Here is an 11,821-nt window from a genome sequence, read left to right on the forward strand (position 1 = left end):
GGGAATTCCCTGGCAATCCAGTGGTTAGGACTTGGTGCTGTCACTGCCATAGCCTGGGTTCAATCCCTGGTGGAGGAACTAAGATCCCACAAGCCATGCAGAGTGGATGAAATGAAATGAAATAAAATGTCTAAAAATTTTTTTTTAATTTAAGTATATTATTTTAAATGTTAATTTATTTTATTTTTCTAATTCTCCAAATAGTACATCCTCATATTAAACTTTTGAAGTACAGAAAATAAGCAGAAAGAAAATCATCCATAGCCCTACTATAGCTACCATAGCTACCATAAGTCCTGCCTATTTCACTTAGTATAATGAGGATTTTTACAAACTCTTCTTAAGCATTATTTTATCCCAGCTATTTTTAAATTTTTCAATCCTACAGAAAAGGTGAAAGATGAGTACTATGATTGCCCACTTTTATTCCCCAAATATTAACATCTTGCCCTGTTTGCACATTTTCTCTCTTTCTCTCCACACATACATTTTTTTTTTTTTTGGTTTAACAATCTGAAAGTAAATTGCTAACATCATGTTACTTTATCCCTAATACTGCGACATGTATCTCCTAAGAACAAGAATCACAATACCATTATCACACCAATGAATTTTAACAATGCTTTAATAATACCATCTAATATAGGGTCTATATTCCAATTTTCCTGTCTCAAAAATGTTTTGATAGTCCCTGCCCTACTCCAGGATATAATCCAAATTCCATGCCTTGCATTGTTTTTCATGTCTCTACAATGTCCTTTAATCTAAAATAGTCTCCTCTGTCCTTATTTTTTTTCTTTTTTGTCTTTCAAAACAGTGATAGAGAGTCCAAGTCAACTGTCTTATAGAATCTGCTGCATTCTGAATTTATCAGAATTCCTCATGATAAGAGTCAGATTAAAGGTTTTTCACAAGGATACTACATAGGCAATATATTTCCTACTGTATTCCATCAAAACGCACAATGTCAGTTTGTCCCATTATAGGTGATACTCTGTTTGATCATCTGTCACTTTTATCTTGAACAAAGTGATAGTCACCATATTTTTCTATTGTAAAGATACTCTTTCCCTTCATAATAAGTAACCTTTGAGAGGATACTTGGAACCCATACAAATATCCTGTTCCTCAACAAATTTATACCCAATGGTTTTAAAAATCCATTGATGATCCTTGCTCAAGTCAACTATTTCACTGAGCGTTTCAAAATGCTGATCTCCTGATTTTTCATTCTTTTTACATTTATTACCTAGCATTTTTCTGCAAAAAAGAGCTTTCTTCCTCTCTCTTCTCCTTTTTTCAACATCACAATGGATATGATATATAGCTTATATGTATGACTTGTGCTTTTTATGTCCTAAAAATTTTTGCCTAAAAGAACGTCATATGGATTTTCTATTTTTTTTAGAAGTTTTAAGTTTTTGCTTTTACGTTTAGGTCTGTGATCAATTCTGAGTTAACTTTTGTATAAACGAGGTAAAGGTTGCAGTTTATTTTTCTATGTAAGGATATTCAGTTGTTTCCGTCATTATTTAAAAGTCCACCATTTTCTTCATCAAATTACCTTGGCAGTTTTGTTAAAAATTAATTGACCAAATATGGTAGGTGTATTTCTGGACTCTATTCTATTTCACTGATTGATATATTTATCTTTACACAAAAAACACACTGTCTTCATAACTGTAACATTTTAATAACATAGTTTAAGTCCTCTGGCTTTATTTTTCTTTTTCAAAATTGTTTTTGGCTACTCTAGATCCTTCGTATTTTAATAGAAATTTTAGAAACAGCTTTTAATTTTTACATAAAGCCTACTGGGATTTTTATTAGAATTGAATTTAAATTTAGAGATTGATTTGGGAAGAACTGACATCTTAATCATATTGAACCTTCTGATTCATGAACATGGTGTATCACTCCATTTATAAAGTCTTTAATTTCCCTCAGCAATCTTTTGTAGTTTTTATTGTATACACATTTTTATTAAATTTATCTCCAAATATTTAATGGTTTTAGTGCTATTTAAATGACGTTTATTTAAATTTCAATTTCCAATTGTTCCAATCAACACCATTAGTCATATCTGTCTACCTTGTATCCCATGACCTTGCTAATAAACTCACTAAATAATTTTAGTAGCTTTTCTGTAAATTCCTTAGGATTTTCCACATATATAATCGTGTCTGTGAATAAGAATTGCTTTATTTTTTCTTTCTACATGACTTTTATTTCTTTTTCTTGCTTTTTGTACTGTCTAGGACTTCCAGTACAATGTTGACTAGAAGTTGTAAGAGTGGAGAGCTTTGCCTTATCCCAATCTTAGTAGCAAATACAACTATTTAAAAAAAAAAAGCAGGTGTTTATTAGGATGTGGAGAACCATTGTGTACTGTTAGTAAAAATGTAAAATGGTGCAACTGCTATGGAAAACCGTAGGGTGAAAAATTAAAAACGAATTACCATATGATTCAGCAATTCTAATTCTAGGTATACAACTGAAAGAACTGGAAGCAGGCTCTTGAAGAGATATTTGCACAGTCATGCTCATGGCAGCATTACTCACAATAGCCAAAATGCAAAAGCAACCCAAGTGTCCATCAACAGATGAATGGATAAACAAAATGTGGTATACACATACAATGGAACATTTTTCATCCTTAAAAAGGAAAGATATCGTGTCACATGATTCAACATGGATGAACCTTGAGGACATTATGTAAAGAGAAATAAGCCAGTCACAAAGGACAAATATTGTATGATTCCAATTCTATGAGGTATCTAGAGTGGTTAAATTCATAGAGACAAAAAGAATGGTAGTTGTCAGGTGCTGGGGAAAGGGGGAGAAATGGAGAATTACTGTTTAATTGGTACAGAGTTTTCCATGATTAAAAGAGTCTGTGGATGGATGGTGGTGATGGTAGCACAACAATGTGCACGTACTTAATGTCACTGAACTGCATACTTAAAAATGGTTGATTGTGAATTTCATTTTTTGTATATTTTACCACAATTTAATATATTAAAAATATTGGGGGGCCGTGATTATCAGACTAGGTAAAAAGCAAGAACCAATTGAAGTTGTCTACAAGATGCATTTAAAATATAAAGATACAAATAGGTTAAAATTTAAAGTTGGAAAGAGGAAAGATTGAAGCGGGGGCAGAGTCAAGATGGCGGAGTAGGAGGACATGGAGTTCGCATCTCCTCACAACTAGGGCAACTACCAGACGATGGTGGGTGACCTCGACACCCAGGGGGACAGAAGGAACCCCCGAGAGACCGGGTAGGACATGGAGGGGAGCAAGGGGGGAGGAGAAATGGAGGCGGGACGGGACCCATGCCCCTGAGGGGAAGCTGGGGAAGGGGAGGGATTCCCATGCCTGGAGAGGCCCATTCACCGTGAGGGGATCCTCACGTGAGGGATCCACGTGAGGGAGAGACCCTCGGGAGTTCTGAGGATTGGAGGGGAACATGGCTAGCGTTTTCACCGCCCACTCGGATGCCTGGGAGCCTGCTGAGGTCCCAGGCCTGATGCTTCACACTCTGAGGCTGGAGGCACTCTGGGGCCCCATTTGGCCACACTAAGCCTAAGCCCTGCCCCCACCACCCAGGGCCTTTTCCGGCTGCATGGGTCCTGAACATAGGCCCCATCCCCCGCCTTACCCTACCCCCCAGAGCCAAGGCCTTTTCTGGCCTTTCTTTTTTGTTATTGTGGTCCTGTTTTACCTTCCAGTTGTTGTTTCATTTATATTTTTATGTTTTCTAATATATCTGTTCGTTTTCTAATTTTTTCTAAATTATTTATTTATTTATTTGGCTGTGCCAGGTCTTAGTTGCAACATGTGGGATCTTCATTGTGGCGCACAGGATTCTCTCTAGTTGTGGAGCATGGGCTCCAGAGTGCGTGGGCTTAGTAGTTTTGGTGCGAGGGCTCCGGATCGCATGGGTTCAGTAGTTGCAGCATGCGGGCTCTCTTGTTGTGGTACACGGGCTCTACATCACGTGGGCTTAGTTGCCCCAAGGCGTGTAGGATCTTAGTTCCCAGACCAGGAATTGAACCTGCATCCCCTGCATTGGAAGGCAGATTCCTAACCACTGGACCACCAGGGAAGTCCCTATTTTATTTTTTATACTTTGCTACTCTTCTGCTCCTTTTTTTCTTTTTTTTTTTTTTTGCCATGCTGTGCAGCTTGCAGGATCTTGGTTCACGGGCCAGGGGTTGGGCCTGAGCTCCTGTGGTGGGAGCACCAAGTCTGAACCACTGGACTAACAGAGAACCTCAGACCCCAGGGAATATTAATCGGAGTGAGGTCTCCCAGAGGTCCTCATCTCGGCACCAAGACCTGGCTCTACCCAACTGCCTGCAAACTCCAGTGCTGGAAGCCTCAGGCCAAACAACCAGTATGATAGGAACACAGTCCTACCCATCAAAAAAAATGAGATGACAAAAAAATATGTTACAGACAAAGAAGCAAGGTAAAAACCTACAAGACCAAATAAATGAAGAGGAAATAGGCAACCTACCTGAAAAAGAATTCAGAGTAATGAGAGTAAAGATGATCCAAAATTTCTAGAAACAGAATGGAGGCATGGATCGAGAAAATACAAGAAATGTTTAACAAAGACCTAGAAGAACTAAAGAACAAACAAACAGAGATGAACGACATAATAACTGAAATGAAAAATACACTAGAAGGAAGCAATAGCAGAATAATTGAGGCAGAAGAACAAATAAGTGAGCTGGAAGATAGAATGGTGGAAAAAACTGCCGAGAAGTAGAATAAAGAATGAAAACAATTGAGGACAGTCTCAGAGACCTCTGGGACAACACTAAACACACCAACATTCAAATTATAGGGGTCCCAGAGGAAGAAGAGAAAAAGAAAGGGTCTGAGAAAATATTTGAAGAGATTATAGTCAAAAACTTCCCTACCATAGGAGAGGAAATAGCCACCCAAGTCCAGAAAGTGCAGAGTCCTATAGAGGATAAACCCTAGGAGAAACACACCACGACACATATTAATCAAACTAACAAAAATTAAATTCAAAGAAAAAATATTAAAAGCAGCATGCAAAAAGCAAAAAAATAATATACAAGGGAATCCCCATAAGGTTATAAGCTGATTTTTCAGCAGAAACTCTGCAGGCCAGAAGGGAGTGGCAGGATATATTTAAAGTGATGAAAGGGAAAACCTACAACCAAGATTACTCTACCCAGCAGGGATCTCATTCAGATTTGACAGAGAAATCAAAAGCTTTACAGACAAGCAAAAGCTAAGAGAATTCAGCACCACGAAATCTGCTTTACAACAAATGCTAAAGGAGCATCTCTAGGTGGGAAACACAAGAGAAGAAAAAGACCCACAAAAACAAACCCTAAACAATTAAGAAAATGGTAATAGGAACATACATATCGATAATTACCTTAAATGTGAATGGATTAAATGCTCCAACCAAAAGACACAGGCTTGCTGAAGGGATACATAAACAAGACCCATATATATGCTGTCTACAAGAGACCCACTTCAGGACACATACAGACTGAAAGTGAGGGGATGGAAAAATATATTCCATGTAAAAGGAAATCAAAAGAAACCTGGAGTAGCAATACTCGTATCAGATAAAATAGACTTTAAGATAAAGACTGTTACAAGCGATAAGGAAGGACACTACATAATGATCAAGGGATCAATCCAAGAAGAAGATATAACAATTGTAAACAGTTACGCACCCAACACAGGAGCATCTCAATACATAAGGGAAATCAATGGTAACAATAATAGTGGGGGACTTTAACGCCCCACTTACACCAATGGACAGATCATCCAGACAGAATAAGGAAACACAACTTTAAATGATACAATAGACCAGACAGACTTAATTGATATTTACAGGACATTCCACCCAAAAGCAGCAGAATACACTTTCGTCTCAAGTGCACATGGAACATTTTCCAGGAAAGATCACATCTTGGGTCACAAATCAAGCCTCAGAAAATTTAAGAAAACTGATCATATCAAGCATCTTTTGTGACCACAACACTATGAGATTGGAAATCAATTACAGGAAAAGAACTGTAAAAAACACAAACAGGGGCTTCCCTGGTGGCGCAGTACTTGAGAGTCCGCCTGCCGATGCAGGGGACGCGGGTTCGTGCCCCGGTCCGGGAGGATCCCACATACCGCAGAGCGGCTGGGCCTGTGAGCCATGGCCGCTAAGCCTGCGTGTCCGGAGCCTGTGCGCCGCAATGGGAGAGGCCACAACAGTGACAGGCCCGCATAACACAAGAAAAAAAAAAAACACAAACGCATGGAGGCTAAACAGTGTGCTGCTAAATAACCAAGAGATTACTGAAGAAATCAAAGAGGAAATCAAAAAATACAAAGAAAGAAATGACAATGAAAACATGATGACCCAAAACCTATGGGATGCAGCAAAAGCAGTTCTAAGAGGGAAGTTTATAGCAATTCAATCCTACCTCAAGAAACAAGAAAAATCTCAAATAAACAATCTAACCTTACACCTAAAGGAACTAGAGAAAGAAAAACAAACAAAACCCAAAGATAGCAGAAGGAAAGAAACCATAAATATCCGAGCAGAAATAAATGGAACAGAAACAAAGAAAACAATAGCAAAGATCAGTAAAACTAAAAGTTGATTCTTTGAGAAGATGAACGAAATTGATAAAACTTTAGCTGGACTCATCAAGAAAAAAAAGGGAGAGGACGCAAATCAACAAAATTAGAAATGAAACAGGAGAAATTACCACTAACACCACAGAAATACAGAGGAACACAGGAGAATACTACAAGCAACTATATGCCAATAAAATGGACAACCTGGAAGAAGTGGACAAATTCTTGGAAAGGTACAATTTTCCAAGACTTAACCAGGAAGAATTAGAAAATATAAACAGACCAATCACAAGTAATGAAATTGAAACTGTAATGTAAAATCTTCCAACAAACAGAAGTCCAGGACCAGATGGCTTCACAGGCAAATTCTATCAAACATTTAGAGAAGAGCTAACACCTATCCTTCCCAAACTCTTCCAAAAAACTGCAGAGGGAGGAACCCTCCCAAATTCATTCTACAAGGCCACCATCACCCTGATACCAAAAACCAGACAAAGATACTACAAAAAAAGTAAATTACAGACCAATATCACTGATGAACATAGATGCAAAAATCCTCAACAAAATACTAGCAAATAGAATCAACAACACACTAAAAGGATCATACGCCCTGATCAAGTGGGATTTATCCCAGGAATGCAAGGATTCTTCAATATATGCAAATCAATGTGATACACGATTTTACCAAATTAAAGAATAAAAACCATATGTTCATCTCAATAGGTGCAGAAAAAGCTTTTGACAAAATTCAACACCCATTTATGATAAAAACTCTCCAGAAAATGGGCATAGAGGGAACCTACCTCACCATAATAGAGGCCATAGATGACAAGCCTACAGCAAAAATCATTCTCAATGGTGAAAAACTAAAAGCATTTCCACAAAGACCAGGAACAAGACAAGGATGTCCACTCTCGCCTCAATTATTCAACACAGTTTTGGAAGTCCTAGCCACAGCAATCAGAGAAGAAAAAGAAATAAAAGGAATCCAAATTGGAAAAGAAGTAAAACTGTCACTGTCTGCAGACGACATGATGCTATACACAGAAAATCCTAAAAATGTCACCAGAAAACTACTAGATCTAATCAATGAATTTGGTAAAGTTTCAGGATACAAAATTAATGCACAGAAATCTCTTGCATTCCTATAACAATGAAAGATCAGAAAGGGAAATTAAGGAAAAAATCTCATTTACTATTGCAACAAAAAGAATAAAATACATAGGAATAAACCTACCTAAGGAGGCAAAGGACCTGTACTCAGAAAACTATAAAACACTAATGAAAGAAATCAAAGATGACACAAACAGATGGAGAAATATACCATATTCTTGGATTGGAAGAATTGACATTGTGAAAATGACTAAACTACCCAAAGCAATCTACAGATTCAATGCAATCCCTGTCAAATTACCACTGACATTCTTCACAGAATCAGAAGAAAAAATTTTACAATTTGTATGGAAACACAAAAGACCCCGAATAGCCAAAGCAATCTTGAGAAAGAAAAATGAAGCTGGAGGAATGAGGCTCCCCAACTTCAAACTATACTACAAAGCTACAGTAATCAAGACAATATGGTACTGGCACAAAAACAGAAATATAGATCAATGGTACAGGATAGAAAGCCCTGAGATAAACCCACACGCCTATGGTCACCTAATCTATGACAAAGGAGGCAAGAATATACAATGGAGAAAGGACAGCCTCTTCAATATATGGTGCTGGGAAAACTGGACAGCTACATGTAAAAGAATTAAATTAGAACACTCCCTAACACCATACACAAAAATAAACTCAAAATATATTAAAGACCTAAATGTAAGACCAGACAGTATAAAACTCTTAGATGAAAACATAGGAAAAACACGCTGTGACATAAACCACAGCAAGATCTTTTCTGACCCATCTCCTAGAGTAATGAAAATAAAAACAAAAATAAACAAATGGGACCTAATTAAACTTAAGCTTTTGCACAGCAAAGGAAACTATAAACAAGACAAAAAGACAACTCTCAGAATGGGAGAAAATATTTGCAAACAAATCAATGGACAAAGGATTAAACTCCAAAATATACAAGCAGCTCAATATCAAAAAAACAAACAACCCAATCAAAAAATGGATGGAAGACCTAAATAGACATCTCTCCAAAGAAAACAGACAGGTGGCCAAGAGGCACATGTAAAGATGCTCAACGTCACTAATTATTAGAGAGATGCAAAACAAAACTACAGTGAGGTAATACCTCACACCGGTCAGAATGGCCGTAATCAATCTACAAACAATAAATGCTGGAGAGGGCGTGGAAAAAAAGGGAACCCTCTTGCACTGTTGGTGGGAATGTAAATTGATAAAGCCACTATGGAGAACAGTATGGAGGTTCCTCAAAAAACTAAAATAGAACTACCATATGACCCAGCAAGCCCACTACTGGGCATATACCCTGAGAAAACCATAATTCAAAAGGACACATGTACCCCAATGTTCATTGCAGCTCTATTTACAATAGCCAGCACATGGAAACAACCTAAGTGTCCATCAACAGATGAGTGGATAAAGAAGCTGTGGTATATATATACAATGGAATATTACTCAGCCATAAAAAGGAACAAAATTGGGTCATTTGTAGAGATGTGGATGGACCCAGAGACTGTCATACAGAGTGAAGTAAGTCAGAAAGAGAAAAACAAATATCGTATACTAACGCATATATGTGGAATCTAGAAAAATGGTACAGATGAACCTATTTCCAGGGCAGGAATAGAGACACAGACGTAGAGAACAGACATGTGGATACAGTGGGGGAAGGGGAGGGTGGGACGAACTGGGAGATTAAGATTGATACATATACACTACCATGTGTAAAACAGATAGCTAGTGGGAACCTGCTATAGAGTACAGGAAGCTCAGCTCGGTGCTCTGTGATGACCTAGATGGGTGGGAGGGAGGTCCAAGAGGGAGGGGACATATGTATACATATAGCTGATTCACTTCATTGTACAGCAGAAACCAACACAACATTGTAAAGCAATTATACTCCAATAAAAAATAAAGTTGGAAAGAGGAAACATTAGAAAGCATACGGAGTGGCTAAATACATACCAGACGAAATAGACTTCAGGACAAAAATAGACACTAAAAACAAAGAAGGACACTTCATAATGATGAAAAGGAAATATATCAGGCAGCTACAACTATTATAAATGTATTTGTGCCTAATGAGTCTCAAAATACATGAAGCAAAAACTGAAATACCTAAAGGGAAAAACAAATTCACAATCATAATTGTAGATGTAAGACATCTCTCACTATAATTGACAGAGCAACTAAATAATAAGAATACAGAAGATCTGAATGACACTTTCAGCTACCTTAACTTAATTGACATTTATAGAACATTACACCTGACAACTTCAGAATACACATTCTTTTCAATGAACAGGGACCATTTTCTGAGAAAAAATATATTCTCGGCCATAAAACAAATTTAAATAGACTTCAAAAGATTGAAGCCCACATAGTATGTTCTGTGACAATAAAATTAAATTAGAAATCAATATACGTAGATACCTATGAAAGCCCCAAATATTTAAACAACTTCTAAATAATCCATGGGGTCAAAGAAAAAAATCACAAGGAAAATTAGAAAACATTTTAAATTGAATGAAAATGAAAACACAGTACATCAGACTTTGTGTATCCACCTAAAACAGTGCTATAAGAAAAACTTATAGCTTCAAATACTTACATTAGAAGAGGCAAGGGGGCTTATATCAATTATTAAGGCTTTCAACTTCAGAAGTGAAAGATGATCAAATTAAATTCAATGTAAGTAGAAAAAAACATAATAAAGTCCAGAAATAATGAAATAGAAAACAAACACTAGAGAAAAATTAACAAAACTTAAAAGCTAGTTTTATGAAAAGATCAATACAAGTGAAAAACCTCTAGATAAACTGACTAAAAAAAGGACACAAACTGGACTTCCCTGGCTGTCCAGTGGTTAAGACTCCGTGCTTCCACTGCGGGGGGCGGGGGGTGGGGGTGGCCAAGTTCGATCCCTGGTGGGGGAACTATTATCCTGCATGCCCCGGGGTGTGGTCAAAAAAAAAAGGACACAAAGTATATTGGAGGAGGTCATCAAGAGGACATGATCAGTGATTGACTGATGGGCTGGACTCAGGCAATCAGAGGTTCCTCATTCCCGCAACTGCCCTTGAAATGTCCATTCTTACCACTGTTCCCACAATGGGAGCTGTTCCAAGTATACAGCTTTGAGAGAGTAAGGTGTTGAGACCATTGGACTGAGGAGGTGACAGATCCCAGTTAAGGCCTCTATCTAAACTTTTATGATTCTGGTGGTGGGCGTGGAGATCTACTCATCTCGTGGCCATCTAAGGCAAGCCTCATAAGTAAGCCCCCTTCTTATTAAACCTGCCAGCTACCAATCTGGAGTTGTCTGCTTCTTTCTTCAGTCTCTCCTTGCTCAGCGTGTACAGCAGCCAGGTTGTGAACTAACAACTGATAAGGTAGCCAGGAGACTGAAGAAACAAGCCCCGGGCAAGAGGCATTTAGGATAATATCCTGAGTTAGACATCAACCTCTATGTCAGGAGGGGTGGCCTGTATGTTAGATGCTTGTGGACCAATGTGTGAGTACAGGGGCACCCTGAAAAAGCCGGGTGTGTTGATGCATTTGTTTGAGGAACTGAGCAGAGCACATTGTGGCAAAGAAGGGAAACAAATGGCTCCTGCGGTGGGCTGTCCTCTATTGTGGGCAGTTCTGTGGCCACTGATGCCCAAATAGAGGCTGAAGCTGGAGTTGGACAGTTGGAAGAAGAGCTGAAGTTAGAGAAGAACATGCAGTTGTCCACTACTCTGCTAACTTCGGGGCTGGCAGACAAGGTACAAGAGCAGAATAATAAGTTGGAGACCTTCATGTGCCATTTTGCAAAGCTAGGAGGGCACAAGCTACTGCAGATTAAGGTCCAAGTACTTGTGGGAAAGCCTGACTAGGATGCTAAGAGGGAGAATCCCTGGGAAAGTGAGGAGAGCAAAGGGGAGGATGTTGTGGTGATTGAAACAGAGTGCCTCATGTTGCCCAACCCCTAATACAAAGAAAAAATTTAAATAGTAGTCACCCTAGACTTCTGATAATAGAGAAATACACCCCAAAACTCCTAGGAGA

This window comes from Monodon monoceros, unplaced genomic scaffold (assembly GCF_005190385.1).
Source record: "Monodon monoceros isolate NGI ecotype Baffin Bay Population unplaced genomic scaffold, NGI_Narwhal_1 Super_Scaffold_6, whole genome shotgun sequence".
NCBI lineage: Eukaryota > Metazoa > Chordata > Mammalia > Artiodactyla > Monodontidae > Monodon > Monodon monoceros.